The sequence below is a fragment of the Babylonia areolata genome, chromosome 10 (assembly GCF_041734735.1).
Source record: "Babylonia areolata isolate BAREFJ2019XMU chromosome 10, ASM4173473v1, whole genome shotgun sequence".
Lineage (NCBI taxonomy): Eukaryota > Metazoa > Mollusca > Gastropoda > Neogastropoda > Buccinidae > Babylonia > Babylonia areolata.
In genome coordinates, this window is record NC_134885.1 from 3,379,816 (window position 1) to 3,386,673 (window position 6,858).

Below are 6,858 nucleotides of genomic sequence, written 5' to 3' on the forward strand. Positions count from 1 at the left end.
ATTGAGAAAAAACTTTACTCTCAATAAATAAGATCAAACTATACTAAGTAACACAAGATTCGCTTTGTCTAAACATGCATTAGACCAGAAAAAACAACTGTGCGTCTGCACAGTGTGAATGTTTGCACCAAACGTTCCATATTCTACACATGAAAAATAAATGTACTTTTTCTGTGTCAAAAATGAGTAAATTTTCAATTAAAAAAGAAAAGAAAAAAGTGTTATCAAAACTGTGTTCATTTTCTGTCTAAAACCTGTTTCAGAAGTGTCATTTTCTGCCTGAAATGTGTTGTCAGAAGTGTGTTCATTTTCTGTCTAAATTGTGTTATGAGAAGTGTGTTCCTTTTCTGTCTAAATTGTGTTGTGAGAGTTCATTTTCTGTCTAAAATGTTTTGTCAGAAGTGTGTTCGTTTTCTGTCTAAATTGTGTTATGAGAAGTGTGTTCCTTTTCTGTCTAAATTGTGTCATGTTGTTATGAGAAGTGTGTTCATTTTCTGTCTAAATTGTGTTATGAGAAGTGTGTTCCTTTTCTGTCTAAATTGTGTTGTGAGAAGTGTGTTCATTTTCTGTCTAAAATGTATTGTCAAAGTTCATTTTCTGTCCAAAATGTTTTGTCAGAAGTGTGTTCGTTTTCTGTCTAAAATGTGTTGGCAGAAGTGTGTTCATTTTCTGTCAGAAATATGTTCTTTGTTCCAGTATGAAATTAGAAAAAAAAAAAAACAACTTTAAAATGTTTTCGGAAAATTTGAAAATATTTTGCCAACATCAGTCCAAATGGAAACTTACTGGACTCTGATTTTGTCTTTTGAAAATGTTTTATCGATTTCTGATAAACCTTAACTGTGAACCAGTTACTCCATACCTTGAACCATAAATGCTGTCAGTATTATTTCACACAGAAAACAAATGCAACTCAGTTGTTGTTTTTTTTAATCTACTAAAACATGACAGTTAATGTGTTGTATTCATAAAACACTATTCATACTTTCAAAACCTTGCCTCTACTGGCACTGAATCATTAAGTTTTTATCATAGTAATAATAATCATGACTATCATCATTGTTTTCATTGTGAGCATCTTCATTATTATTATTATTACTCAAGTAAATTTGATCAAGTCAATCTCCTGGCTTTATATCACAGAATGCTCGGTGAAATATCTAAAATGTATTCCAGTTCTTTCCCAGAAATACAGTTATGTAAGCTTTCTCCATATTTTCTCTCTGTCAATGCATAGCACTAGCAATAATCATTGACTCTATTAGATTGCCTGTTAACAATACAAACAATTTTGTGTAAGTGACAAAGCCTGAAAACAGATGTCAGTTCTTATAAACCATTTTCAAACAATGTTTACATTGCCTTTTTTGTGTGAAGAAAATTTTCGAAACTTTTGTGAAACTTATAGAAAGATTTATTTTTCCAATCCAGATTGTAATTTTGTCATGACTTTTTTTTTCTTTTTAATGAAGGCAACTGAAGTCTCATCCATTTTTGTTTTGATGACACAAAATAAACTTGTTCTGCCAGCGTAAATTTCAAAGTTTGAAATAAATTTTTAAAAATTAAAAACTGATTATATTCGTTTTTAATATCTCCTTTAAACACATAAGAAAGACAATCTGAAGAATCAGTGGCTTCGTTGAACTGGTCGTTAGTAAACAAACCCCCCAGGGGCAAAAACTGTTTTGCCAAAAACATGGCACATGCATTACGTGCATTTGGAAAATACACAAAAATCCTATGACAAAACGGACACAAAAAATCAGTAAATTAAAACCAAAGAAAGTAATGTGGGCAAGATTTACAAACAAAAAGCCTTTGTGCAAAGTGTTAAATCTTACTGTGTGGCCAAGCAAACAGCTAAAGGAGACCCCCAAAAAGACAATCCCGCCTCATCAAACTAAAAGGATGCAACACTTCTTTTCACTGGCCAAATATATGTATTTTTCAGCAGAGAACAGAGCAGACAGTATGCATGGTATCAAACATATCCACATGAGAATTGTCTGCTTTGGAATGCCATTATCTTTTGCAATGAAGTTGTTTTTGTTGTTGTTGTTTTTAATGATACAGACCTGAAGAGATAAAACAATGCCACCAAAACAGTCCAGTGAAATAAGACACAGTTCAGTAACAAAACACGCCCATCATTCAACAGTCACATCTTTCCATTTCCAAACAAACATGAAGATCGAGAGCACGAAATTCGAACAGTTTCTCTTTTCATTCATCAGTAACCCAAATCATAATTCCAAGCACAATCACAGTAAGGAACGAAGTTAAAATCTGCAGCAATGGAAACAGTAACAGACGTGCAAATCACAGGCACTGATGTCAGGTACCCATTCACACCTGCCTGGGTGGAGTAAGGATAATCAAAGTGCCTTTCCCCAAGGAAACAACACCGTGCTTCTCCTTCTTCTTCTGCGTTCGTGGGCTGCAACTCCCACGTTCACTCGTATAAACGCGAGCGGGCTTTTACATGTATGACCGTTTTTTTAACCCACCATGTAGGCAGCCATACTCCGCTTTCAGGGGGGAGGGGGGGGGTGCATGCTGGGTATGTTCTTGTTTCCATAACCCAACCAACACTGACATGGATTACATGCTCTTTAACGTGCGTATTTGATCTTCTGCTTGCGTATACACACGAAGGGGGTTCAGGCACTAACAGGTCTAAACATATGTTGACCTGGGAGATCGTAAAAATCTCCACCCTTTACCTACCAGGCGCCGTCACCGTGATTCGAACCCGGGACCCTCAGATTGAAAGTCCAACGCTTTAACCATTCGGCTACTGTGCCCGTCAACACCGTGCTGAAATGAAGGCCTTGGGGCCCACTGGATCAGAAATCCAATGCCGGACTGATCCTGCCACGGCGCCTGTCCCACGGCAAGTTCAGTGATCTACCAACACACTGGAACCAGTTCTGTAAGGGAAAAAGGACTCAAGCTGCACAGCATGCTAATTCTATCATACACATTCACTCTTGGTGGTCTGCCAGAGGCCACACATTCACTCTTGGTGGTCTGCCAGAGGCCACACATTCACTCTTGGTGGTCTGCCAGAGGCCGACGATGACGAGGTCTGTGCACTCAGCGATGGCAGTGCATGTGACTCCACAGCCCAAAGCTGGAAGCACACAGGCGCCCAAAGGCGTCGCAGTGATGGTTTGAATTTTGGACTGAGGAGGACAAGGTCCTGTGTCGTCTGTCCCTTGCACAATGCACTAATTAGTGTTAAATAAATAAATGAAATAATTAAGCAATCATGGTATACAAATCTTTCAGTAAAAACAAACTGAATGCCCCAAAATGCATGTCTGTGACCATACTGACAGAAGACGAGGTTTTCCTGAGATCTTACAGGACAGACTGTGAGTTGACTCCCTTGGAAATCTTTCCCAGCTCTCTCTCTTCACATGTGAACACTATATAACTGCAATCCCCCCCCCCCCGTGACTGTATTTCTTTCCTTCTTTTCCCTGTGAATCTAACCGACCATAAGTTAAACTGTCATCACAGACGGGGAAAAATACACAAGTGAAACATAAGCTGACAAAGATCAGAAATCTTTAATAATGACCTCACACAAGTAATATGCACATGGCGAATGCGTGCTAAGGATTTGTTTTTAAACCTATGAAATAAACAAACATATTCAAAACAATCTGAGACAGCCACATGATGTTCATGTCCTCAACAAGTTATGTACAAAGAAACGTCGCCAGACAGGACGGAATGCCACGCAATATGCACAGGAAGGCTGGGCAAGGGAGATCACTGGCTCAGAATGAACTGTACAACAGATTATCGGTGCAACTCTCACCCCCCCCCCCCCACCCCCCCTCCCACACACACACACACACACACACACACACACACACACACACACACACCCAACAGCACAAAAACCAGGATCAGCAGTGGGAATTAAACGTCAAGTATAAAAACAAAAAATCTGACAATAAAATTTTTTTCGATGTTCTCATGAACATCATGAAATGCGTCACTGGACACCACTGGCTTTTGATGCAATGAGGTGTTTATAAATAGTTTGGACAACACTTTAGAGCCAGCAAGAGCCTATAAGCAGTCGCATGTACATTTAATTACAATGAAATGTGTGTGTAATTCTGCGTACTTTTCACTTACATGCATCAAGTCTTGCGTGTCACACACTTTAACAAATCCAAGCGACCAGATGCTGCCTGCCTCTCTTAGTTTTGTCACACACAAAAAAGACAAGAAAATATTTATCATCACACCAAATGCAAACACAGTGGCAAGCACCCAGTGCCAATATACACATCAAAGTCAAACTGTAAAAAAAAAATGCAAAAGAGCAACAGTCTTTTTAAAAAAACTAAAAGAGCATCAACTAGTCATCCCTTTACAAAAACATTGTGAACAAAACTTTCTTTAATCCGTTTCTCATCACTGGTGAACTCGGAACCAGGATCCTGACCCCGCCCCACCCCACCCCCCGCCATCGTGCCTCCCAAAGAAAGCAACACCAACCTGAAATATCAAACAAGTCAAGCTCCGTTCCAAACCCCCCATCCCTTCCGATTTATGGCCTGTGAAAGACTGACATCATGACTTTGCGGTCCATGTTTGTTGAATATGGCAGCATTTGTAAAAGAACAACGTATCATTCACTCTACCAATGCAAGAGTTGTGAACAGAGACAACGGATCATGTTGTACACAATTCTTTCGCTACATCAATCTTGTGCATTAAAATTCTTTAAAAAATAATAATAATAATTTTTTTTTTTAAACACCAAAAAACAACAACAGAAAGTCTGTTGAAGAAAGAGAACCCCCCCCTCCACTGCAGCTGACAAAGGAAATGACAGAATGCGTCTGCAGTGCACCATAATCTTCACAGTCTCCAGCCCTCGACCTCAGAGGGCAACAAGTTTGGCATCGCTTTCAGTGCTGCATTGAATGGAAGTCCAGAGCAGTGTTTCAACACCAAAAGCAGATTCTGAGTTTAAAGAAAAGCAACTGTTATATATATATTAAAGCAAAGAGTTTAAAAGCAAGCAACTGTTTTAATTAAAAGCAAAGGGTTTAAAGAAAAGCAATCGTTATCAAAGCAAAGAGTTCAAAAGTAAAGCAACTGATATTAAAGCAAAGATTTGTAAGTAAAGCACCTGTTTTATTAAATAGGTAAAAGTTAAGGACCTGTTTTAAAAGCAAAACATTTAAGGAAAAGCAACTGTTAATAAAGCATTTTGTTCACAGTAAAGCAACTGTTGTTCAAAGGAAAGAGTCTAAAGTAAAGCAACTGTTACCAATGCAAACAGTCAAAAGTTAAGGAATGCTATTGTATTGTAGCAAAGAGTTAAAAGAAACACAACTGTTTTTAAAGCAAAAAGCTCACAGTAAAGCAACTGCTTTTAAAGCAAAAAGTTAAAAGTTAAGAAACTGTTATTGAAGCAAATAGTTAAAAGTAAAACAACTGCTGTTAAAGCAAATGGTCAAAAGAAAAGCTACGGTTATTAAAGCAAGGAGTTAAAAGTTAAAGAACTTATTACAGCAAAGAGTTCAAAGTAAAACAATTGTTATTAAAGCTAACAGTTAATAGCAAAAAAAAAGTTAAACATTTGTTATTAAATCAAGAGTTAAAAAGTAAAGCAATTGTCATTAAAGGAAGAGTTTAAGTAAAGCAATTGTTAATGAAGCAATAGTCAAGAACCTTATACTTCTTTGGTTAAATTATGTAGTAAAATTCTTCAACTCTTCAGAGTATTTTTTTTCTTTCTTTCCAACATCTCTTGAGCAGATTTTCAACCCATAAACAGCAAAATTTGGGTCTTGAATTCAATTCAATTCAATTCAAAATACTTTATTATCTGCTTCAACCAAAAACAGAAAATTCTCTTTAGGCTCACTTAAAATAAAATGCCCGTCAGCAAAAATCAGAGAAAAACAACAAACAAGTGACACACCCTTCACTTATCACCATGCACACATCAATTATTATGTAAAAAGAAAAACATGTGGGTAAGATACTTTTACATTATGATATAAAGTGTAACAACTGTGTGTGTTGCGTGTGTGTCCGTGCGTGTGCATGTATCGTTTTGTCCGTGTGTACGCGTGTGTGTGCCTGCCTGTTGAGCAGGCGTGTCTTACAGTGTTTCTGCCACTTTGTTAGTTTGCGTCCGTGTGAGCATGTGTACATACATATCATTAAAACAGTGAAAAGTTTAAATGTCCCACGGCATTTTACACCCATCAGGGCAGTGAACTCCTATCCACAGTGTCCAGGGCTCGGCACAGGAAGGTGGGGCCCAGTTCTCTCCTCCTGCCATTTTAACCTTCCCCAAACCAAAAGTCAGGTACCCCAGTTCACACCTGGCTGGAGTGAGGAAAACCAGAGTCACCCGCCTTCCCCAAAGGACGCAGCACTGTGCCGAAACGGGGCCTCGAACCCTGATCACTGGTGAACACTGGGTCACACCTCCAATGCCTGACTCTTTGTCACCACACCTCCTCCTATGTCATTACACATATATGATGGAGTCTCCCGTCGGTCCGATGGATGAGTAGGCAGGCAGGCTTATCTGTCGGTGTGTGTTCTCATATTATGGGAGAAGAGGCCGATTCTCTGGATGCGCAGCACTTCCCACAGGTGTTGCAAGGGAAAACGCCTCCAGAAGTTGAGCCCGGCTTCCTTTGCTCGCGCTTCTCCTTTTAATGGCCAGCGTTCTCTTGTTTTCAAACGTCTTTGTGCCACTAGAGCACAGCATCCTCCAGTGACAGCGGTCAAGGGCATCAGTTTCCCGTTTATATGCCCATATAGACAACAACGACATGTACAGACTGCCTGACTCAGGCATCA

At 38.9% G+C, this 6,858-nt stretch overlaps 1 protein-coding gene across 2 annotated transcripts in view; it reads right to left on the minus strand.

Annotated features, from left to right (window-relative positions):
* Positions 1-4,519: 4,519 nt before the first annotated feature.
* Positions 4,520-6,858, minus strand: part of LOC143286721 (osmotic avoidance abnormal protein 3-like) — a 46,664-nt gene continuing 44,325 nt past the window's right edge. For both annotated transcript variants that reach the window (XM_076594427.1, XM_076594426.1), the window contains one exon: positions 4,520-6,858. This exon is cut by the window's right edge and continues 1,911 nt beyond it. The gene's annotated coding sequence lies outside the window, so the exon portion shown is untranslated.